At 37.7% G+C, this 25505-nt stretch overlaps 1 long non-coding RNA gene across 1 annotated transcript; it reads left to right on the plus strand.

Annotated features, from left to right (window-relative positions):
* Positions 1–1656: 1656 nt before the first annotated feature.
* On the plus strand, positions 1657–22635 carry LOC311434074. The gene is made up of 4 exons (XR_014691246.1): positions 1657–1928; positions 10580–10722; positions 20456–20546; positions 21920–22635. It is a non-coding gene; the product is annotated as an uncharacterized lncRNA (long non-coding RNA).
* The last annotated feature ends 2870 nt before the right edge of the window (positions 22636–25505 follow it).

The raw sequence follows: 25505 nt of genomic DNA on the forward strand, positions 1-25505 counted from the left end.
AACCAGTTACATTCAAGTTGGGGTGAGTTCAAAACTAATACTTCCACATTTGTAGCAAAATGTGAACTTTTGCACCTTGAGATTTAAATGCGTGACAGTGTTTAAATATATTAATCTTCGTAGTCCATAGACCAGGAAGACTGTAACACTACAGCAGCAGCTCAGGAGGCAGGAAAAGAGAAGGTAAGAGTTCAGTTGATGTCTTGATAAAGCTGTCTTTGACACTTGGCCCCCTAGAGACTATGACTTTCCATCATCAAATATGAGCAACGGGTGGTGAAGTAATCATCAGCCAATGTTTATGCAGTCTTTTGAAGTTGAGAAATGCTTCTCCATGCTTCTTTTTCTCTTTTTCCCTCAACTTCTGGCAGGCATGTCAATGGGACATTTTTGCCCAAAGCACTATTTTAGCCTTTTATTTTACAGAGATAAATTAGACATTTTGTTCCATTCTCTACAAAATAATAATTAAAAGAATGAAAAGGTCTGATTTGATTCCTAATATGCAGTGAAAGCTTAAGCTGACTAATAATTGCTAATACACCACTTAAAGCTTCCTCTGACTCACAGCCAACTGCACAGGGCAAGTCAAAACAGCCTTGGATAAATAATTAAAGCATTTAAAGATGTTAGGCTTATATTTTGATCTTAATCTTTAGCTGGTATAAATCTGCCCAGTTCAACAGAATGAGTAGTGCTGCAGAAACCAAAGACTGGATCTTATTTACATGACTTCCCCAGACTAAAAGTGAGTAGAATTTGTATTCATCGATACTTCTTAATTCAGGTATCTATTTCTCACTGACTGATAGTTTTGAAGCATCTTTTGAATGGCAATAAACATTTTATAATAAACATTTATAAACATATTATCCTCTCATTTCTCTACTTCCCTACAGAGGTGATTTCAGGTAGTTCTGAAATAGACACATTTTAAATTATGCATCCATCTCATATAACTTAGTCTGCTAGACTGACATAAACATCTAAGCTCATTACTGTGGGCTCCTTTCAGTTGCGACATTTCAGAAGGTATGAGATCTAGAAATGCTTGTTTCTGCCTTCTGACTGTGAAGGAGAAAATATATCTAATTCACATATTATCTACATTGTTATCTCTAATTTAAGGTAAGATGAATATTTTGCCATAAAATAAGCTTGTCAGTTAAATGTGCTTTGAATTACACAGGGTCTCTGCACTAAAAAGGTTTCACTTAAATGAAACTTCACAGCCTACCAGAAGAGAGGTAGCTGGTACAGAACAGTAAATTCCTCTCTTAAACTGAGTATGCAACAGGCATGTTGTAACTTTCACCTCCTTCTGTTTGTTTTCTTTCTTCCAAAGATATTCTTTCTCACAGTTCTATCACAGTTCTATCATATACTTTTCCCTACATTTTTCAGATAACTTCAATACCACTGAGGATTTCTTGAACCCTGGTATAGAGACAGTGGTCAGGTGAGCAGGATGTGGACCAGGCTAGGAACCATGTGTGGTGGTTTTACCGTGCTGGGCAGCTAAACCCCACAGCCGCTCTCTCACTCCCCCTCCTTTAGATGAGGAGGGGGAGAAGTAAAGCAAAGAACAACTCACGGGTTGAGATAAAGATAATTTAATTAAAGGGAAATAATTATTATAATTAAAGACTACCGTGAACTAAACAATTTAACTAAGGGGAAATAAAAGGGAAAGGGGAAAAAGGGAGGAAAACAAACAAACAAAATAAATGAAAGCTATATGGAAGTGCAGAGGAAAGAAATTACTCTCTACTTCCCACAAATGAGCGATGATTGACCACGTCCTTGAAGCAAGGCCTCAACGCACGCAGCCGGTGTTCGAGAGGAGGACCGACGTCTTCTCAACGAGAGCCCACCCCTCCCCTCTTCTTCCTGTTTCCACCTTTTATTGCTGAGTGTGACACCACATGGTATGGAATATCCCTTTGATTGGTTTAGGTCAGCTGCCCTAGTGATGTTTCTCTCCTCACTTTTTGCCCACCCCCTAGGAGGGTTAGAGAAAGGCCCAATGCTGTGCCACTGCTGCTCAGCAGTAGACACAACACTGGTGTGATAACACTGCTGTTCCAGCTACAAGTACAGAGCACGGCACTGAATGGGCTGCTGCCGGGAAAGTTAACATTCCAGCCAGACCCAGTACACCATGACAGTGTCATTCAATTATTTCATAATTGTTTCTTACATACAGAAAGAAAAGCAGTCTGGAGGTGGCCAGAAAATGGCCAAGGCTCCCTGCCTTACATGTTCTTCAAAACTTTGTTAGCTCATATTCTAACAGTCTGGGAGACAAGACACACTAATTAAAGAAAATGGTGCTTGCAGTAGCCTCCTTAGGGGTCACCACAATTTGGGTAGAAGCAGAAAGCTCAGATCTCCAGGGTTCTTCATCCCATCTTAATCCTTCCTGTGGTGCCTGAAAAACTCTAGTCTTTACAGTGGCAACAATCATTTTTCCTTTAGTCCTCTGTGTGTGTGAGCTACTTGTGCTCAGATAGCCTTAAGGAGAACATATCAGCTGCCAAATGGAACTGGTTTTGCTTTAGGGCTCCACATACTCCTATTGCTTCAGTTGTGGTCTAGAAGAAGAAGTAAGAGAAAAAATAAAATGAGATTACTGGAAAGCTGAGATGCCTTAAGATAGTGGATTCTGGGGTCAGATAGCTGTTTGTTTGTTTGTTTTTTTGTTTGTTTTTTGGTGGGGGCAATAAGCAATATAGATTCAGCATTTAATATATTTATTAAAAGACACAAAAATGAACCAGTTCAGGAAGGAAGCCAACTTAATTTGGTTAATAGAACCATAGGTATAATCAAGTTACAGTGAAACTTTTGAAATAGCTATGGAAATCACAATTCTAATCCATAAGAAGAATCAAAATAGCAAATCTGCTTTTTAATGCAAGCTCCCATAGACCTCAGTTCCACTGTCCTCACACAGAGGTTGCACCATTTATAAATGGTTATTGTCCCAGGTGAACAGATTCAGCAAAGCATACCTCATCTGGATCCAGACAGGTATGTTAGTCTAGCATGCAACTAAAATTATAAAAGATGGATCAAACTTAGAAATTGTACTTTTGTACAATTGCTACTCCTCTGGCACTACCTGAATTCACTTCTACAACAGATTAAGAAATATGAGAATATAATGGAAATATTATATCTACATAAATGGCGGCTGTTTAAATTTCCATTTATAGTCAGTGGAAACCTCATTCAGAGATCTTGCATACTGGAAGAGGGGTCATCAACCTGTTGATATGTTCCATTACTACCATTTTCATTCTAGCCACCCAGTGTAGAATAGCCACAGTGAAAGCTACGTAGAAAGAAAATATAGAAAAAAAAAGAAAAAAGAAAAAATAATAATAATAAAAAAAAAGGTGAAATAGAGCAGAGAAAAGACTGATAATAATAATAATTTTGGTATAATAATAATAATTTTGGAATGACATAATAATAATTTTCAAATACTCAGAAGTCACATATAAAGGAGAAAAAGAAAAGAGTTCCCAATATTTAATAAGTATGGGAGAAATAATTAGGAACATAAACAACAGTAGGGCTATCTTTCTAATGAAATGGATTATTCCAAAGTGGAGTAAATCACCTGGAAATGTTGTAATGTGTCCATGTCTGAAAACTTTGGTGAACAGGTAGAGGTCATAGATTTGACTTCCTCCTGAAGTGTCTTCCAGCTACACTTCTAACGATTTTATCACTGTATTTTTCTGTGCTAGGGGATTGGTAAATGATCCCTGTGGGTGGAAATGGACTTACCACCATCACATAGGCCTCCTGACACCGCCAACAGAATTTTAAATGAAGAGCTAGACAGTCTGTAGTTCTTTAATATGGCTTTGCTGCCAAGGGGCCCAACATGTTTCCCATAATGAGGCAAGGGTAGGAGGAGAGAAGAGGGAAATTCCTCCATTCTTTATATTTCCATATTATTTTGTAATTAATTTGGTGCTTTTACAGAAAATTAATTGGTTTTTGATAATGAAATAGAGAGGACTAGTCAGACACTAGCAAATTAATATATATATATATATATATATATATCACTGTTTAATAGGCCTCCACATCAGACTGATAATGCTGTCTCCCTCAGGTGTTTAAGAAAAAAATAGCCCAAGAGGAGACACTGTGAAAGTACTTGTTAATTTAAGGGTTAATCCGCGCTTCTTACCCACTCCCCAACTCCCTCACAACTAAAGCTAAGCAGATTAATTAAAACTTAAAAGGATTCTGATTTAGTTATGAGTAAGAAAGTGAAGTGCTGCAGCCTCACTCCTATAATTCACCATTGTAGAGTGACATTCGGACAGGCCTGAGCTATAATTAGCTTATGATGTAGTACGTTCCCTGCAATTCTTCACAAAGCCATGGCCTGTCTTTTTTTTTTTTTTTTCCTGTCTTGCTGCCTCTTTCCTCTCTTGTCTCCTAAGATGAAGGTATTTAAAAGTGGTAAACATTAATTTGTAGGAAGATGACAGGTGTGGGTCATACAGGAGGCTGATGAATCAGCTCTATAAGCTCAACAGGTATCTGCTTCACTTCATCTGTCATCCCTTGGTGAAACAGAAAGCCGTTCTATAATATTTCTACTTAATATTTCATTTTTTCCCAATATATTATCTGTGGAAAATCAAGGAGGAAAAAAAAAAAAAAAAAAAAAGAAGAGATCCACAGTCAAGAGTATCTCCCTGCTCTGTTCAGTGTACTATGAACATTCATAGAGCAAGTTAAATATTTTCTACATGTAGAGACTGTTTCCACAATTTTTTACTGTAGAAAATCATTTACAAATTTCTGTAGTCATAACTTTCAGCCATTAACCCCACAAAAAAATAAATAAATAAATAAATAATCATTTATGGAGAGCTGGTATAAAACCTATAAAATTAGTCAAATGTCCTTAAAGATACGAGAAAGAAAATATTCACTTCTATAAGGTTATGTGTTAGCTCTTTTCAGAGGTGTTTTGCAATCTGAAACTAATCCTGCCCTTTGGACTTTGGTCGAAAGCTCTGGTAGTAGCTTTCAAACAGGAGACACAACTGAATGTTGTGCACTTGGATGTGCACAAGTCGATGGGGCCGGATGGGATCCACCCAAGGGTACTGAGAGAACTGGCAGAGGAGCTGGCCAAGCCACTGTCCATCATTTATCAGCAGTCCTGGCTATCGGGGGAGGTCTCAGTTGACTGGCGGCTAGCAAATGTGACGCCCATCTACAAGAAGGGCCGGAGGGCAGACCCGGGAAACTACAGGCCTGTCAGTTTGACCTCAGTGCCAGGGAAGCTCATGGAGCAGATCCTCCTGAGAGTCATCATGCAGCATTTGCAGGGCAAGCAGGCGATCAGGCCCAGTCAGCATGGGTTTATGAAAGGCAGATCCTGCTTGACGAACCTGATCTCCTTCTATGACAAAGTGACGCGCTGGGTGGATGAGGGAAAGGCTGTGGATGTGGTCTACCTTGACTTCAGCAAGGCTTTTGACACCATCTCCCACAGCATTCTCCTCAAGAAACTGGCTGCTCTTGGCTTGGACTGGCGCACGCTTCGTTGGGTTAGAAACTGGCTGGATAGCCGGGCCCAAAGAGTCGTGGTGAATGGAGCCAAGTCCAGTTGGAGGCCAGTCACTAGTGGCATCCCCCAGGGCTTGGTGCTGGGGCCGGTCCTCTTTAATATCTTCATCGATGATCTGGACGAGGGCATCGAGTGCACCCTCAGTAAGTTCGCAGATGACACCAAGTTAGGTGCGTGTGTCGATCTGCTTGAGGGTAGGAAAGCTCTGCAGGAGGATCTGGATAGGCTGCACCGATGGGCTGAGGTCAACTGCATGAAGTTCAACAAGGCCAAGTGCCGGGTCCTGCACCTGGGGTGCAATAACCCCAAGCAGAGCTACAGGCTGGGAGAGGAATGGTTGGAGAACTGCCAGGCAGAGAAGGACCTGGGAGTGATGGTGGATAGTCGGCTGAATATGAGCCAGCAGTGTGCTCAGGTGGCCAAGAAGGCCAACAGCATCCTGGCTTGTATCAGGAACAGTGTGACCAGCAGGTCTAGGGAGGTGATCGTCCCCCCTGTACTCAGCTCTGGTGAGGCCGCACCTCGAGTACTGTGTTCAATTTTGGGCCCCTCGCTACAAGAAGGACATGGAGGTACTTGAGCGGGTGCAGAGAAGGGCAACGAAACTGGTGAGGGGCCTGGAGAACAAGTCCTACGAGGAGCGGCTGAGGGAGCTGGGCTTGTTCAGCCTGGAGAAGAGGAGGCTCAGGGGCGACCTTATTGCTCTCTATAGGTACCTCAAAGGAGGCTGTAGCGAGGTGGGGGTTGGCCTGTTCTCCCACGTGCCTGGTGACAGGACGAGGGGGAATAGGCTTAAGTTGAGCCAGGGGAGTTTTAGGTTAGATGTTAGGAAGAACTTCTTCACTGAAAGGGTTGTGAGGCATTGGAACAGGCTGCCCAGGGAAGTGGTGGAGTCACCATCCCTGGAAGTCTTCAAAAGACGTTTAGATGTAGAGCTTAGGGATATGGTTTAGTGGGGACTGCTAGGTCAGAGGTTGGACTCGATGATCTTGAGGTCTCTTCTAACCTAGAAATTCTGTGATTCTGTGATTCTGTGAATGCACCTTATAATGATATCCGTAATACTTACTGGACAGATTGGTCCCTTCTGTGGGATAGGACATACTGGATTTTATTTTGAGAAGTTAGAAGTTTTTTAAGCAATGTTGAGAATAACCACCTAAAAAGATAAAAAGAAAAAAAGAATAAAAAGAAAAAAAGTAGTTTTTCACATCTTATACCTTAGTAGCTAAAACACTCACTGAGGCTTTGAAAAATATTGACTTCTTCCTTCCTTTTGTCAGAGAGATGCATGCTCAGACCTTCCTTCTTTCAGGAAGTCTGCCTTAAGTATCAATCTGAAAGTACTTCTGAGAAGTAGAGGTAAATATAGTATCTATGTTTTGAAGCTTATCTTCATATAGAAAATAAATCCACATGCAGTAAGCCAAAAAGGGGGCAACAAATGAGCATAAGTTTAAAATATGCTGTAATATGGTAGAAACACTAAATTGAACTGCAGACCTTGTTCCAAGTACTTAATTATTTCACCTGTTGCATTTTTTTCCCCTTTCTGCTCAATGAAATTAATTCAAAAGGAGGTTTGTAGTATGTTTTTCTGTACATATTTGGTATGCAATGACAGGCCAGAAAACCACAATTTGGTGGGGTAGAATATGAGTCTGAATCACCTCTGGCAAAGGAAACAAGCCCGATCTCTCACATCTGGGCAAGCAGCCTGACTACTTAGCTGTTGCTTAAGAAGGGGAGAAGGGATCAATTTTCATCTTGACACTTTTAAAAAATCTGGAAGGCACTGCACCAAATGTGGTGCTCAGCCCAATAGCCTTGTACTGGTTACTTGATTTTTTTCACAGCATGCCTCCTGGACTGAGTATTTCAACAGGCAAGCAGAAGAACAATTACTTTCCAAGCACTATCCTGAGGTGTTTTGGAGAAATTCTTCAGAAATTCACAGGTAGAAAACAAGCATGGAGATTAGGTCTCTCTAGAGTTATTTCAAGATTCAGTGTATTCAGCAACAGAGGAGTTCATGTTGCTGTTGGGTTTTAACACTTCTGTGCTCTTTAGGAAGGTCAGACAAGGGAGACGAGGAGGGTGCATCACCCTCTATGTCAGAGCAACTGGAGTGCATGGAGCTCTTCCTGGGGATGGGTGAGGAGCTGGCAGAGAGCTGATGGGTCAGGATTAAAAGGAGGGGGTGCAGGGGACAGAGACAGGAGGACAGGGACAGTGGAGTTCTGCTACAGGCCACCGGATCAGGAAGACCAAGAAAATGAAACTATAGACAGCTAGAAGCAGCCTCATGTTCATAAGCCCTGATCTTCATGGGGGTTTTCAACCACCCTGATATCTATTGGAGGGACAGCGCAGCATGGCATAGGCACTCTAGGAGGTTTATGGAATGCACTGATGATAACTTCCTTCTCTAAGTGATAGAGTTTAATAGAGCATATGCCAGTTGTTCTAACATTGCACGTAGTCTTAAATATTGGTAGACCAAATAGGTTGGATTTGCAGCAGCTGAAATGTACTTAAACAGGCAGACTGGTGTAGGGGTCAGCTCACTTGCCTAAATTTAAGTATCTAAAGCTTTAGAAACAAAGACAACTTCATGAAGCTGACAGATAATGACATATGAGATATGATGATCTGTGCAATCAGATTTTGTGACAAGAGAAACCATGTATCCTTGGGTGACTGAAATACATCAAACACCTATATGTAGGCAATGCTATTAAATACACAGAAAGAATAATAAATAAATAAATCAGGCCAGCTGGACTCCTGATGCCTTCCCGACTATCAAGGAGAATTAAGCATCTGTCTGTAAATCTCTCAAAGTACTCAGTTCAGTTTACAGCGCCATTTGATATGCACTAACTTCAAACTGCGGCACCAGAGGTGCTAAGGTCTCCCAAAAGTCCTGAGTAAGATGTAGCTGCCCCCTGCAGATGTCTGGGATACTTTTAGCATCTCAAATTGCAGTTGGTGTCTCCATGAGGCACCTGAATGCAGTCTGGAGTGTTTGTTGGTGACCAAAAGACCTTCATAAATCAACCCAGGCTGCATAATTCAAGTAAGAAGTGATTCAGGTAAGGGCTGAGTTAGAGAATTCCCTCCCTGACATTTTAAGGTGGTTTCAGATTTCAGTTCATGTCATGACTTTGATATTCAATGGTAAATTTAAAACAAAACAAAACAACAGGAAAAAACATTCCAGCATGAAAATATAAATATATATTTAGAATGAGTCAAAAGACAATAAAAATAGGAGTATACCTATGGCTTCTTGAAACATTATGAACTATCCCTATTTCCTAACAGTAAACCAGTAGATTTTTTTTTTTTTTTAATTGAATAATCCAGTACAGAGGAAAAAAAAACAACTGGCCTCTTAATAAAGCCTCATGGCAATGAAGGTGGCTCACTGAGATATCCTGGGTGGTGTAGGCATTGCACAGAGCTAACACAGGCATTATGAAACCTGGGCACTTTGTCCATGGATTGTGTATAGATGTGGTATCTGTGCTTTTCTATCATAGGTCTGAGCCCACTGCCAGAATTCCCATCTATCCCTGAGATCTGTATGTAAACAGATATTTCAAAGCTTGTGCCTGGGATCACGTGAAGATTGCCTGTATGAGTTCAAAAATATATATTCTGATGTGTATTTATTACTGCATGTGTACAGGTCTACTTAATAAGTGTTTTTTTGTTTTTTGTTTTTTTTTTTTTGCTTATTTGCTGTATGCTGGTTCCTATGTTAGCTGGTGGTGGGATCCTTACAAATTCATTTTTTAGCATTTTTAGCATTCATTTTTAGCACCTACTACTCATCACTGCTTATGAGGCCAATTACTGATTTTTCTTTTAAAAATATCTTTGGAAGGCTATTTGGAACTTTGCACAGTTTTATTTTTTTATTTTATTCCTCAAACTTTCTTCCTATAATTAAGATAACAATTCTCTTATTATTTCTGTCTTTCTTGCTTTACTCACACAATTACATCACTGGCATATTTCTGTCAGAAAAATGTCAGTGAATATAATTCAAATCTCTAAATAATAATGAAAAAAAGTCACAAAATCCTGTGAGTATCTTCAGATTTTATGCTATAACTTCTGCCAATAGCAAGGGAACCATTCTCACATTTAAAGTTAAATCTGTACATAATATTTGGGAAAATATGTCTAGCTTAGTTCTATTATAGTCTTTTCTTTTCTTTCTTTCTTTTTTTTTTTTTTTTTTTTTTTAAGTAAAAAATAAAATAAAGTGATCACTTTATGAGGCACTTTTGTTTTCTTGAGTTGATTTCCAGGGCTGTGAACATTTTCAGGGAATGGCCCAGATTTCAATACAGTGCCTTTTTGTGATATTATAGATGTCACTCAGTTTTGATTGATTTATATACTTTTGAAAATTTTATTTGCCCACTGTGGCTTGTGTTTCTACCTCTATGCCAGAAAGAAAGATGTTCCTGAAAGTTCATTCTTTATCTTTGTGCTTATCTAGTTGGAAAATGTATTAAACTATTGAGATTATATCATGCTGGGCACCTGTGCATGACTAGGGGAAAAAAATTTAAATCAGACTGTGAGATCAGAAGTACTCTCATGAGCTATGAATATTTCTCTGTGTAAACCCATCACTAACCAGCAACAACATCAGTATATAACTGCTTATAACTGTTATAACTTACAACTTATAACCTTTTGAAGACCTCAAATAAAAACAGTGATAATTTTGGGGATAATTTAATTTAATTTTATTTTATTTTAAATCAAGAATTTATTCTAGGTCCCTGATATATCACAAATTAAAAAAATATATATTTTTGTTTTGTTTTGTTTTGTTTTAGAAGCAGAGTAGTAATAGATGCACAACACAAGAAATATATCAGAATGAAATGGATAAGTAACACTTTTTTTTCTTTCTTTCTTTCTTTTTTTTTTTTTTTCTTCTAGATGATGGAGCTGAAAGAGTTTCCAACAAGACCACTGGCAGGAAAGATCTTCCCAACTGATCACAGGCTTCTGACATATTCCTCGTCCTGTGCCCAAGAATAGCATCCCTTAGGCTATTACAGAAAAGATGAACCTGTGAAAATGTAAGATGTTTACAATTTTAAATGTATATATATATATATATATTTATATATATATATATATATATTTCCTTTAACTAATGGGCTAATTTTGGGGACTAATATATTTTGGTTAATACTCAACTAGTTTGTAAAAAAAGATGTATTCAGTAAGACCACAGACTTTCTAAACAGCTTTTTGGTCTCCAGAAATGGCCAGTTACAACTGCCTGTTGAAAAAGCATAAAAAGAAAAACACACAATGATTTTTTATTTTAGCTTTCCAGCTTCCTACAATCTATGGATACACAATTTCCCAACCTGGGAAATTTCTTTGTCCATCACACTCTTTGGTAGGTTTTTCTTCCATGTTTTTATCTAATTTCTTTTTGAACATTTACAATATCTTGTGGTAGTGAGTTTCATAGCTTAATTATGTGCTGCATGAAAAGTACTTTCTTTTAATCATTTTGAACCCACCTTTAGACAACTTTATTTGATAACTCTAAGAATTTGTGTTATAAGAAATATCAAATAATTGGTCTTTCTTCACCTCCTCCAGGTTGTCATGATTTCATAGTTTTGTCATAGCCTGAAAAGATTACTTTCCTTACTGAAGAGTCTTATTTCAGTTTATGTCCCTTAACATGGAAATTATTTCATACCTTTAAGCACTTTTCTGTTTTTTTTCCTTTATTTTATCAATTTTTCTGCATTTATGCTGTGTATCTTACACAACAATTCATATCAGAATTAAACATACTTTTTTTCATTCTAATACAGGAGCATTTTATACACAGTTTGGACTCCAAAAGTGAGAGTCTGTGGAGAGTTTGGTTCTTTACGTTCAATAAATATTAAGTGTTTTTAATTTATCATGGAAAAAAATCTATTCTGATAGATAAATTCTGGGTTCCATAAAATAAATAAATAAATACATAAAAATAATAATAATAAAAAAAGGAAAATAAAAATTAAAAAAAAAAAAAGAGAACTATTTATTTAATATTTGTTTTGATTATTCCATCTGATGTTCTCCAATCTGGTAGAGAGAAAACAATATGTTCTCTTAATGACTATGTTTTTAATGTCTGATGAATTTTCTTCTGTGAGAGAAGGACACAGCTCTTTCAAACTCAGCAGCTGAATAGATCTATACACCCTGCGGCAGAATGTTGCCAGGATAATGACACAGCTAATGTAATTAATTAACCCTTTTGAAGTCTTAATGTTTCAAAATTTCAGGTAATGGCATTTAGGTAGCAATTTTATTTTATTTTATTTTATTTGGACTTATGTAAAATTGAAATTTGATGCGTTAGCAAAAAACTAACAACAAAAAAAAAACAGAACAAAACAAAAAAACAACATCGACAACAAAAAGAAACAAATAAGCAGTCAGATAGGCCTGATCACAATAAATGAAAGAAAAGGAGATAAATTCAGTAAACAGAATCAGTAAGCTATATATTTTTTAAAATTGCATTTACCATGACTCACGCAAAATTAAAAAAAAAAATGTTTTGCTTTTTAAATTAACATATATATATATATGCTTTAGTTGTAAAATTTGAAGAATGGGTTTGAAGCCTAGATATGGACTGCAAATCACAATGTGACCTTGGCTGTAGTGCTTAATTGCCATGTGGCTCATTCTATGATTTTTAAAAAAGGATACAATATAATTTCCTTATTCCTGATTTTTTTTTTCTGTCTCATTTATTCATACTGCAAATAGGACAGGATTTGGCCCTTTTTATGGTAAGAACAACACTTAGTATAGTGAGGTTCTGAATTTGATAATAACGTTAAGATACTAAGTCCTGTCGATGAGATGAAACAGTATTGATAAACATGTCTAGGCAATGGAAGTAATTTCAAGTTGCATTTTAATTTTATTCAGGATAAATGAGCGAAATCATGCTTTGATCTACATTGGTAAAAATTGCAGTAATTCTCTTGAACTCTCTGGAATTCTCATTTACACTGAGGTAACTAAACCCCATATTAATTGTTTTTATATTTTTAGAAGAAGTGAAATTAGAGCATGTCTGTTGCTATAAGATTACATTCGGTGTCTTTTTTAATCCATAGAAAAACTGTTTAAGCATTACCAAAGAGGCTGCCATTCTCTGTCAAGCAATCAAGTGACTTCAGAGTTGCTGTATAAATGAAAACTTTGGTCTGATACTAGCCATTTTTTAGAAAACTGTGTCTTCTCATCTGCTCAGTAGTATTTGATCACTAAGAAATCTGATCACTGAGAAATCTCTATGAAGCCACTTACTATACTAAAATCTTTTCTATCTCTCTAATAATGACTTCTATAAATGTAAAAGCTGGACTAGCAATGTAACTGGAGAAAGATCAATATGTATTTTAGCTCTCTTTTCATTATACAATTTTAAAAATCCCAGAAAGGTGAAAATAATGGTTTATTCCACAGAGTAAAGTAATGTTCTAAAAATAAATATATAAATAAATGGTTAGAACGTTATACATATATAATTTAAATATATATATAATTTATTTTGATAGTGCTGAAGTCCATGATTTTAGCTCCCCCCCCAAAAAAAAGGAACCTAAACAAGACATTTTACAATAGATATCAGTCAAATTATAAGCTTTAAATTACTCAGAATATTTTGCTAAAAAGACCTCAGCAATAGGTAAAATGAGGATGTAGGAGAAAAACAGTCATGATGCTAAATCTGCTTTTCTGTTTCTGCATTGGACCAAGAAATAATACTAGGCAAAGGAAAGGATGAAATTTCTTGAGTTGAAATCTTTCATCTTAAGTGCCATTCAGCCACCTTAATAGAGGCATCTAGTGCCATTTTAATACCATGGGATATCCTGCTTGGCCTCTTGTTGCTATTCCAGAGAGATGAAAGTTCTCATAGATCTGTGGATATTTTAGATACCCTTGCTTGTTCAAATGGCACCTATATTAGGCAACTAAATTGTTCTGCTTATGCATATTGGGTAATTCCCTTAGCAAGCATCAATAGAAGACATTTTACACCCTCCTACATGGATTAGGTCCAAGACCATGCTGGAGGGATGCCAACTTACACTTTTATTATCTTGCATTACCACTGCAGTTCAGTGATTAGCAATGGGTATGTAAATGTAAGTAAGGAAGGTCCTTCCATTTGCTATCATTTTAATTTCAGGAATTATCATTTTCAGGAAGTATCACAAGGCTACAGGTGAGCACAGGAACCATTCAGGACAGCGATGACAAGCCACAGTCCTTGGAAAGTTTAGGAGCTATCACAACAAAGAACTGTTTTCTCTAGAACTGATGTTGAGGCAAGCTGAGTAACATTAAAACATCATAGGGCTCGTGTAACAACAGCAAGAACTGCCACCTAAACTCCTAACCCCTCCACACCTTCATTCCAAACACGTTTCCACCTTCATGCTGGATGACAAATTTGATGCAGCTGGGTTCTCTCCCTGTTAAACCCTTGCACTGCAAGCACTATTAAAAGATTTCTGAGTTGACAGAAACAATTCCCTTACTCTGAGGGAGTTTAGGAGTTTGCACACTACATCTGTTTCCTTGCACTTTTTTTTTTTTTCATCCTCCATGACTTTAGACCAATTTCTATCTCTTGTCTAGGAAAATTTTATCCACTATTAAGGATATTCATGATAAACTGGAAATACTTTATTATTATTATTATTATTTATTTTGCATTATATTTTTATTGTACATGTTTATTTTCCATCACAGTTAAATGTTATCCGAATAACGTATATCTCTGCAAACATCAACTGAAATCTTTATTGGCCCTTGCAAAGAGTAACTCAGAACAGTGTAGAAAGTGTTGTATATTAAAAGGTAGTTCGAAGAATCATACCCCATATGAGCACTAGTGTAGCTGATTTTAAGCTATTCTAAGGGAAAATCTGACATAGGAGCCAGGTACACTGGTTTTACACCAGCTGAGAGATTCTCTCTGCCAAGGCAGCACAAAGATCTGGTCCTTTGGCTGATGCTCTGAGCATCTTGGAAAGAATCCTATTTCCATGTCCCATTTTTTATTTTTTATTTTTATTTTCTGGAAATAAGCATTCCAGTGTGTGTGTTCAGTTGTATGTGCATGTTTTACTAGCCCAGAACACTGTCAATAATCCCTTTTCGATCTGATGGCAATATCAGAGTATTAGCAGAGGCTTTTTAATTGTGAGCTTTTAAACAGCCATATTAAAAAAAAAAAAAAAAAAAAAAAAGCAAAAAAAAAAAAAGCAATATAATCCTGCCCAAATGTTATTTCAATGACAATAAAAAACGATGAATAGACTAAAGACCTTAGTAAATAAAACCCTGTTATTTTACTTCAGGGATCATGATTGTTGGCCAGACTCGGGATTTTCACTGAAAATGAGATTGGTGGTTTTATTTTAGCCTGAGTAGATAATTCACATTGAAAACTAGTTCAATAATTATTCTCATTAGTCAACTAGGACAGAACAAGATGCAACGGATTTAAACTGATATAGGGAAATTTAGGTTAAATTTTAGCAGATAAAAAGAGAGAGAGGAAGTGATGGTAAAGAAAATTTAAAAATGCAACAATTCAGGAAACAAAATAAGTAGCATTGAGACGTGATATGAAATGATGAAGGCTGAGAAAAGATTAATCTTACCAAGGAGAAATCTTATCATAACACATTGCTTAAGTCCAGTAAGGAAACAGGAACATATGTCCTTAATTTATTTACACTTCTTTATTATTTCTACCAAGTTTTTTTTTTTTTTTCTCAAGGAGAGGGTCTTAATTTGATATGTAGTTATTTCCACACACAACAGTTATCAGGGTGCATCCACAAATCCGAAAGGAGACAAAAAGAGGTTTTGAAGGGAGACGATTATTCAACATCAACATATTTAAAGACAATTATTCAGAGGGTTGTAGCAAATGGAGCTACATCTGGCTGGTGGCCCACCACTAGCAGTGTTCTGAAGGCTCAATTCTAGGACCACTGCTGTTCAACATTTTTATCAGTGATCTGGGTGCAGGACTGGAGTACATCCTCAGCAAGTTTACTGGTGACACTAAACTGGGAGGTGCAGTTGAGTCCCTGGAAGGACGAGAGTCCTTGCAGAGTTAGAAGGAATCATCCGGGGATGTTGATCAACAGCAGGCTCAACATGAGCCAGCAGTGTGCCCTGGCAGCCAAGAAGCCAAACCACATTTTCAGATGCATTGAATACAGAAGAGCAAGTGAGTAAAACGAGGTGATTCTTCTGCTGTATTTAGCTTGTGTGTGGCCTCACCTTGAATATTGTGTGCAGTTCCGGGCTGGAACTGATAAAAGGATGTTAAGGTCCTTGAAAGCATCCAGAGGAGTGTGATAAAGCTGGTAAAAGGGCTGTAAGGTGTGTCTGATGAGAAGAGTCTGAGGACACATGGGTTGTCCAGTCTGGTGAAGAGGAGGCTGAGAGGCAGCCTCAGTGTTCTCTGCAGGCTCCTGAGGAGGGAAATGGAGAGGGGGGTGCTGGCCTCTCCTCTCCTCTCCTCTCCTCTCCTCTCCTCTCCTCTCCTCTCCTCTCCTCTCCTCTCCTCTCCTCTCCTCTCCTCTCCTCTCCTCTCCTCTCCTCTCCTCTCCTCTCCTCTCCTCTCCTCTCCTCTCCTCTCCTCTCCTCTCCTCTCCTCTCCTCTCCTCTCCTCTCCTCTCCTCTCCTCTCCTCTCCTCTCCTCTCCTCTCCTCTCCTCTCCTCTCCTCTCCTCTCCTCTCCTCTCCTCTCCTCTCCTCTTTTACCCTTTCTTTATTTTCTCTTCTCTTTTACTTCTTTCCTCTTCTATTTTCTTCTCTTCACACTGAGAGTAGTGTGTCAAAATCCCTTTTCCAGGATTTCTAGGCATATCTTTATTGTACCATGGTTTATTATCCAGCCTTATGGATTTTTATGGATTTTACTTTGGAATTTCCAAGTTTTATTATATTTATATTTATATTTATATTTATATTTATATTTGTATTTGTATTTGTATTTGTATTTATATTTATATTTATATTTACATTTACATTTACATTTACATTTATATTTATATTTATATTTATTTATTTAAAGAGAAGCAATGCTACCTAGAACTGACCAATAACATTTTATGATTGGACGCAAGGTTTGGTAGCTGAAACAGTACCATTCTGATGCAGTTATGCTGCTCTTCAGTAATATACGTTCTCTGCTAGAATAAACCACTGGAATTTCTGAACAGTAATCCATTGAGTCTTCAACCAGAATTCAGGTGCTTTTTGCCCTAAAGACCTTAAAATCTGAGGATAATGCAAGAGAAATACATAGGTGTTGTACAAAGAAGCAGTAGTGCTCAGAAACATTGGAAAATATTCTGTATATTTTGAGCATCTAGCACACATAGCTTTAAGAAACCACCAACTAGCAACACATAAAATCGCTGGATTCTGTAACACTGATTTATTTTGCTGCAACCCCAACATATTCAGTAGCACTGTACATGATACATAGGAATAATCAACAGGCTTTATTTCAGTTTAGCCACTAAAAAAACTAATAACTTAGCCTTAGACATCTAGCTTCTTGCAAGCACATTTGGAGAAGCATTTCATCTTCAATGTCTTAATCACCACTTAGAGGTAGATTTAATCATTCTCTAGGGAATCATGTTTCTCCTCATTCTCTAAAGAAGGAGCCTATACCACCAGCTCAGACAACACAACTTGGTAGCTAAGGTAGATCTGAGTCAAAACAAGTAAAATGGACGAGTGCCTACAGAAAATATTATTAAATCAGAACTTATTTTCTGAGATTCTCAATGCTCTCAAACAAAACAAGGAAGATAGAAAATGAGTTTGGAAATCTGCCCATGGTGTTATACTTGTAAAATTATTATAATAAATTGAAATTGCTGCAATGACAGGAATGCTCTCAAGGCCGTTATCTGCACCATGTAATCAAGCAATTAAGCCCCTGACCCATCTTACTGAACTGTAGTTTTCTAAAAGTGAGAGGTTTTGACTAAGTTATCTGTCAAGACATACCCCAGTGTTCAGCCAGGAGAAACTAGATCCTAGGGAGGATGGCTTGTTCCATCATATAATTGGTGTTTCTTTTAGCTGAAATAGACTTCTGTCCTGGAATACCTATCTCCTTCCAAGTGCATAGCAGGAACCTAGAAAACTGGCTTAAACTAAATGCCTAGTTTTGGAATTGGAAAAGTTAGGTAAAATGACCTTCACCCAGCATAAAAATTCAAAATGAATTTTGATAAGGATCTAAAGTAGCTGTTACTGTATTTAATCAACTAGCAGTGATTGATGACTGCTCTTGGACTTATATGAATGTGTCATAGAATCATAGAATCATAGAATATCCTGAGTTGGAAGGGACCCTTAAGGATCATCAAGTCCAACTCTTGACACCGCACAGGTCTACCCAAAAGTTCAGACCATGTGCCTAAGTTCACAGTCTAATCTCTTCTTAAATTCAGACAGGCTCAGTGCAGTGACCACTTCCCTGGGGAGCCTGTTCCAGTGTGCAACCACCCTCTCTGTGAAGAACCCCCTCCTGACGTCCAGCCTAAATTTCCCCTGCCTCAGCTTAACCCCGTTCCCGCGGGTCCTGTCACTAGTGTTAATGGAGAAAAGGTCTCCTGCCTCTCGACACCCCCTTACGAGGAAGTTGTAGACTGTGATGAGGTCTCCCCTCAGCCTCCTCTTCTCCAGGCTGAATAGGCCCAGTGACCTCAGCCGTTCCTCGTACGTCTTCCCCTCAAGGCCTTTCACCATCTTCGTAGCCCTCCTCTGGACACTTTCCAACAGTTTCATGTCCTTTTTATACTGTGGTGCCCAGAACTGCACACAGTACTCGAGGTGAGGCCGCACCAGCGCAGAGTAGAGCGGGACAATCACCTCCCATAGGAACAATGTTTTATTTACATCTGAGAACGTGACCTTTCTGAATCACAACTATAATTCCGAGGGAAATGGAATAAGGAGAAAACTCTGAATAACATGAGTGAAGCACCTATAGATCTGTGTCAGGAGTCTGGAAATCATGGTATGAAAGAACGTGTCTGGTTAATGTGATGACAGCAAAAGGGCATAAAAGTAGTGTGAAAAGGTTATAATTAGACTTTAGACTTCTCCTAGTAACTAAATCAAGAATTAATGCTGAATTATGGGGTCTAATAATGAAATCAACTTCCATTTTTTGTGATCCCGTAAACTGTCCAAGAGTAAAAGAATGGTACAGGAATTCATCAAAGGATACAGCCAGTACATTTTAAATGCTGGATGGCTGAGATTTGGATATACCCAAAACCTATTGGGAATAAATGTAGCATAATTCACACAGGAGCTGCATTTTTGTCAGCTCCATAATCCATCTCTTCCCTAGGAGATTTTTTTTTTCTGTTAAAATGAAGCAATGTAGACTTTTTTTAAATATTTTTTTTTTTCCTATTTTAATCCAGCTTTATTGAACTGTTCTTCATAGTTTGTTAGGTCTCTTTATTCTAGAAATAAATTACAAAAATCTTTGAAGATTAGACATTTTCTGACAGGTCCCCATAAACTTCTAAATTTCATTGTAAGAAACATAGTGTTAAAATGGCTCAATTAAATGTAACAGAATCTTTCTATTGACTTCTGTGCTGTTTGCATTAGTCTTCCATAACTACTAGTGCTCTTGGCACATTTGAAATACTGTTATTATATATCACAAGAGGAAAAAATTGTGTTCAGAAATGTGGAAGGCCTTTGGAGCAGAGCTATAGCAGCTTAAATTCGGAAACAGTCCACTGCTGTTAATTAACCCATACCTATGTATAACTGACAAAAGCAAGAGCATGACACACTGTTTTGTTCATTCTATTAAAAGTCTGCATGCATAGTCTTATGAATATTTCATTAATTTCCCTTTTTAGTAGTAGAATTGATAATGTTTATATATGAAGGAGTATAATTTTTTTGGAGAGAAATTGATTCATTATAACACAACATTGAAATTTTTATGGCAACTTCTCAAGTACATTTCTTGCAATACCCTAGAAAAATAAATAAATAAATAAATAAATACATACATACATACATATATATATAAATTGAAATAGATCTCAAAGCTAGTTTCTTGGGTAGAAAGCTGAGGGTACATCTGTGTGAATAAATGAAATGCTGCTGGAAATGTGGCTGTTCATACTGATGTACATCTAGAGCAACCTTCAGCTTGGTTTTGATCCAGACCAACTAGTGTTGTCCCAAACATTTTTCATTGCATATTTGGCATCCTAGTGTGGGCCAAGGACAACTCCTTTCAGGAGGTTTGGATGCATTCACACAATTTTGGAAGCTGAGGCAGTTTAGTAGTATGCACACAACCAACCCATTGCCCTCAGGACCAGAAAACAGGTCCTGGAAGTATTCATCCCACTAATAACTGGTCACCTGAAATATCTGGTCTTCAAAAAGTTGGTCATAACTCTTCAATTTAAGAGATATTCAAAACCTTGACTGTAGCCATCCTTACTCTTTTGAACCTCTGTTTCAGTCCCATACTGGAAGAGAACTGTAAAACTAGAGGAGAAGATGTAATATTTATCTAAGACCAGGGATGTCCCAAGATACATTTGTGCTCTCTTGCACAATGCTAAAGAATTTAAAAATCACAGCAGCAAGTTTTCCTCCTTTTTGTACTATTTTTAAACAGAATCCTGCCATAAAAGTAACCTTCCAAGATGTGTATTCCTCTTCTCTCTGTTAGGTTTTGATTCATCTGTGACAAAGATGTTGCTTGGACTTCAGTATTTCCCTCTTCTTGCATTGTAATTATGCTCTGATAGTGACTCTGAGAGGTAAGTTGGACTAGTTTGTGATTCAACTTAGGAGCACTCTCAAATACCTTCCGACATCAAGCAAGAGCAGAATATCAAATGAGGAAAAAGCATCATTAACATCCACTTTGAACTGAAGAACAAATTTGATAATGTCTACGCTAATTTGGCATCTCTCTTTACTCTGAACAGTGTTTTTAACACAAGGCAATCATTCCTGTGGCTTGTTTGTTCCTAGAAATCGCATAACAAATTTAAATCGATATAGTGCAGTGCATCTTAAGGGACTCCTTTATACCCACACAACAACTTACAGTTTATTTTAATGCAACTATGATTTTGAAACTTTTAAGTGAAGTGAAAATCCTTATTGATATATATATATAAGAAAAGTCCGGGTCAAAACTGAAACATGCAGTTAACTTCCTCCTAATCCAACAAAATCACTCGATATTAACTGCAGTAGAAGAAAAGTATATCTTTATTTTTCAATAAATATAAAATTCTGTTCAAATTCTTGTCCACAAGAATGGTAAAGTAACATTTTCCTAAGCATTTTCCTAACTAGTCTTTGGGAATGAGTGAAAAGCATATATGCTCATAAAACAAGAGAATTTTCAATGTGTCCTGTACTGTGTATCTTTCCCAGCATTTCAGTATTCTAAGTCCACAAGCTGAGATACAGATTTCAGCTACAGTATTTCCCCGCACACTTCCCCCCACCAATTCTGATTTTTTTTTTTTTTTTAAACATTTGGAAACCTCCTACATCTCTGAAAATGTTAATAGGCTAATTATCACTGAGTTAATTTGCAATTCATATTCCCTCCTGCCCCCACATTAAAAAAAATAAAATAAAAAATTCTCCTCCCCCATTTTATTTTTCAGCAAGTCAAAAAAAAAAAAAAAAAAAAAAAAAGGCGAGTGAACTTAGCCACAAAATAAGTCAAGGGAAAAATGAAGTACTAATTAAGAAAGCTGGGGTTTTATGCAAATGACTTCTTCACCGAAGACAGTCTAATGAATGTGCCCTGAGTCGATCCGTGTGCGTTTTCGCCAAGCTGACAGCTGGCTCAGAGGAAGGTCAGACAGAATCAAGCGTGCACAGAGCATAATCCTTCAGATTGGCAGCTCTGCCCCCTGGTCACTGTTTGATTATCTCCCAAATTGCTGTATTTCACAGAGATAATGATTTTTTATGGTCACAGATTTGAAGACAACTGCTGTATCCTGAGGGTTGTCGTTCTGCAAGGAGACACTGCTGCTTCCTTCAGAGGAGAAGAAGGGGGGAAAAAAGTTGTGCTCTCTTTTCTTTTTTTTTCCCCCCTCTCCTCCCCACTCTCCTTTCCTCATGTCTCTTTTATTTATTAATATATTTTTTATTTTTCTTGCAGTCAAGAAGAGCCCCCATTCCTACCAATTAGGATGCTTGTCCCATGCCAGTGTCTCCACATGCTGCTGCAGACATTCCTGTGCTAAGCCTGGCCACATCTTGTGAAGATAACACAATTCTCCAGTGAAGTATGAAAGAGCAAACATGCAGGAGGGGAGGAGGATGGGGAGAAATTGGGGGGACTCTGAAGGAATTCTCTGCACGTGGTTACTGTTCATTGCTGCTTGTTGACTTGCTGTCTTGATTGCCAGATATGGTGGGCCTCAGGGCTTGCACAAAAACATCGTGGGCCAGGGAAGGAGACAAGTGCCAGAGGCAGCAGTGGAGGGGACGGGTTTTCTAAACAAGCCAGGTGCAGATACACAGACATTGCTGCATTTCACACTGTTCACATCCCTCACATTGGCACCTGTGGATGGATGTCCTGTTGAAGCTTAACTCCCACGGGGGTGGATGCTTCTAAAAATATGGGCACTCCAGAAAAGCAGGGCATTTAGTGGTTCAGATAGGACTGAGTAGGGTAACATAAACTGTTTGTACACTAAAAAAATAAATAAATTAAAAAAAAAATGTTTTTCCTTTTTGTTAGTAAGTAAGCTTTGTGAAAGAGGATATTTGCCAACTTAGACAAGGATAGAATTTCTGACAAAAAAATGCAAATATTTCTATGACTCAAACCATTTCAAAATAACCAGGAGCCTGGTGGCCTGATGACTAACGGGGTGTACTGGGGAACCCAAGCCGATGATATTGATTTATCAATCTAATTTTAAGTCTTTAATTGATGTGTTCATTTATGAATTTAGCCATTTGAATTTCATTATGCATCAGTAGAGAGAGGACATTTCACAAGTGCTGCTAGATAGTGACTTCCGGAGCAACACCACTCAGGTGAAATGAGGTGCTTCTTTCCACTGAGCAGAAGAAGCAGTGCTTCAGACAAGAAAGAATATATCAGAGGCAAAATCTCCATTCTGTTGCATCACAGTTGTGTTTTGAAGCTCTTTTCCTAACACTAGTGTGACGGCCTTGAACAACAGACTGTTCTTGTTGTTGTTGTTTTTTTTTTTTTTTCTTTGTAAAACTACAGGATAGAAGGAATCTTTTTTTATTATTATTACTATTTGTAAAAATAAATAAATAAATAAATATTCTTATGTTGGGTCCATTTCTGGTATACAAAAACAGGAAGGGGTGTCAAATCTTGACACTGGATCAGGGCAAGAAGAAGTTAATTATGTCCATACCCCTTCTATCCCCATATGCTTTGTCTGAGAACATGAGCAAATTGGAGAGCAATAAACAAGTTTCAGAAGACCGTTCTTGAATAACAAAGAAGTTCCTTGATCCTTTTACCCAGATAGGAATAATTTTCAGGGACCTGCAAGGAATAGATTCTTTCTGGAAGAGCTACAAATTGTGATAGGAATGTCCTAAGGTGAAGTAGATAAAGTTGCATACTGTTTGTACACTTGCTAAGTGGAAAGATTGTCTGGGTATCTCTGAAGTGAAAAAAGTAGACCTGCAGATCAACTGACTGGTGGGAAGGTCCTTGTTTGTTGCCTGTATATCTAGTGTAGGGGAAGAATTTCTTTTCCTAGGGGAAAGAACAAAACAAGATATGGACTGAGTCAGCTCCAACATGAATACTTTTTGCTTTGGAGTTTTCTCTGTTTCATAACTGGTTTAACAATACTGAGCTCTCATTGAGTCCCCACAAGGAACTTCTTTTTTCTTGTGACCGTGTCTGATCAGATACCTACATGAATATCCAAAGTGTCCTAAACCACGTGCACTGATGTGTTTCTGTAGGAATTTAGCATGCTGCTTTGGGAGTTCAGTTCAATTTCTGTGACACTGTCTGAATGATGGGCCTTAAGTCACCGTGAAGACTGTCCAAGGGAAAAATGAGAAAAAGTGCTTTAGTAATGACTAGAACAGCACCAAATATAGTGAGGAAATCTGGAGTAGAAACTTAGCACCACTCAGGAAACTGTCTTTATCTCAGTCCTCATATCCAGATCCCTAACTGAATTGTGAACTATTACTGGAGAAACATGGCATCTAGCTAAAATCACCGAAGGGAAATCACTTTTGCTTCTACAAGCAGATGAAAAAAAAAAACAAACAAACAAACAAAAAAAACACAAACAAACAAACAAACAAACAAAAAAACAAACACACAGTGAACTATTCATGATGCAGAATTCCTTTTCTGTACATACTGATGGAAACTAGAGCACAGATTGACTTGATCTTTTTAGCCTCTGCCTATGCTTGCTTGAATAGTTTTCTTCCTTTATTATCCTCAATATGTTTAAAGGCTTGCAGGGAAATAATGCAAGAGCCCTCCTGTGGCTGATTTTAACACCTACCATTCATATTATAGCTGTAAGAGACTAATAGCCAAGTGGCCAGAAGTATCTGCTTTTAATAATGTACAATATCCTCAGAGTTACGGATGGAAAAAGCTGATTATGCTAAACTATCTCCAAGCCTATATAGAGTTACTTCCTACAGTCAATTCACACTTATTTTCCTAGGCACCATGCTAGCATTTTTAAAATTCTGACCCTCTGTTGTTCACAATATTATTATAAGCGAATAGATAACTCTCTAAACAAGTTTATCTGGAAATTCACCCACAATTTCACATGGGAAAAGGGGATCTAACTAAACCCTCTCCTAGTACCTCACATGTTTGTTTTCAGTCTGTAATGCCTGCAATCTTCCAATGTTTGTAGACTGTTGCTTCCCCTCCGGGCTGAATTGAGTATTTTTAATCCCTCCTTTTAAACTGATCCCTCACTACTCCCCACTCTTCTCCAAATGCATTTGTTCTCTCTCTTTTCTCTCTCTCTCTCTTTTTTTTTTTTTTTTCTTTTTTCTTTCTTTCTTTCTTATGGGTCATAAAAAAAGTATCCAGATGGATGAGGTACTCCCACTAAGATGCGTCAGATCTTACTTTTGAAGATTTGCTCCTCTGCCTCTGTAATGACATTTGCTTTGGGAGCCTCAGATCACACGGACCTCATGGTCACATTTTCTTGACCCAATATTCATGACTAGCTTTTAGGTTTTACAATCAAGTATGTATATATATATATATATATATATATATATATATATATATCTTCATTATTAATCTTTAGTTGTAAGGGGATCTTCTTTGTTTGGTGCAGAATGTGGTGTCCTTAAATCATTCTATGTATTAAGTGAAGCATGACTTCCCAAGCAAGATAAGATCGGTAATGTTCAAAAAGGGCTGAGGGGCCTTAAATAAGTAGCACAGGACCTATGGATTGCATAAAGCTCTCTCAACCCTCCAGCCTCCATGCTGACCAGTAACTCATTCAACTAGCCCAGCTTTTGGAAGCAGACTCCAGCTGGAGAACCTGTAGTGTGATTACTAAACTTCACTGAAAACCAGAAGATACAAAATAAGTTTCAGGATCAGAAGGCACAAAAGTAGTATGAAACCTTAAAGTCTAAAAGAGGATGTATTTATTTTTTCATCTGAATCAATCACAATAATTCTGTCCGGCTGCTTACCTGACAAAAACTGGAAAAGAAATCAGACTGTGATA

The sequence above is a fragment of the Aythya ferina genome (assembly GCF_964211825.1).
Source record: "Aythya ferina genome assembly, chromosome: 3".
In the NCBI taxonomy this organism is placed as follows: Eukaryota; Metazoa; Chordata; class Aves; order Anseriformes; family Anatidae; genus Aythya; species Aythya ferina.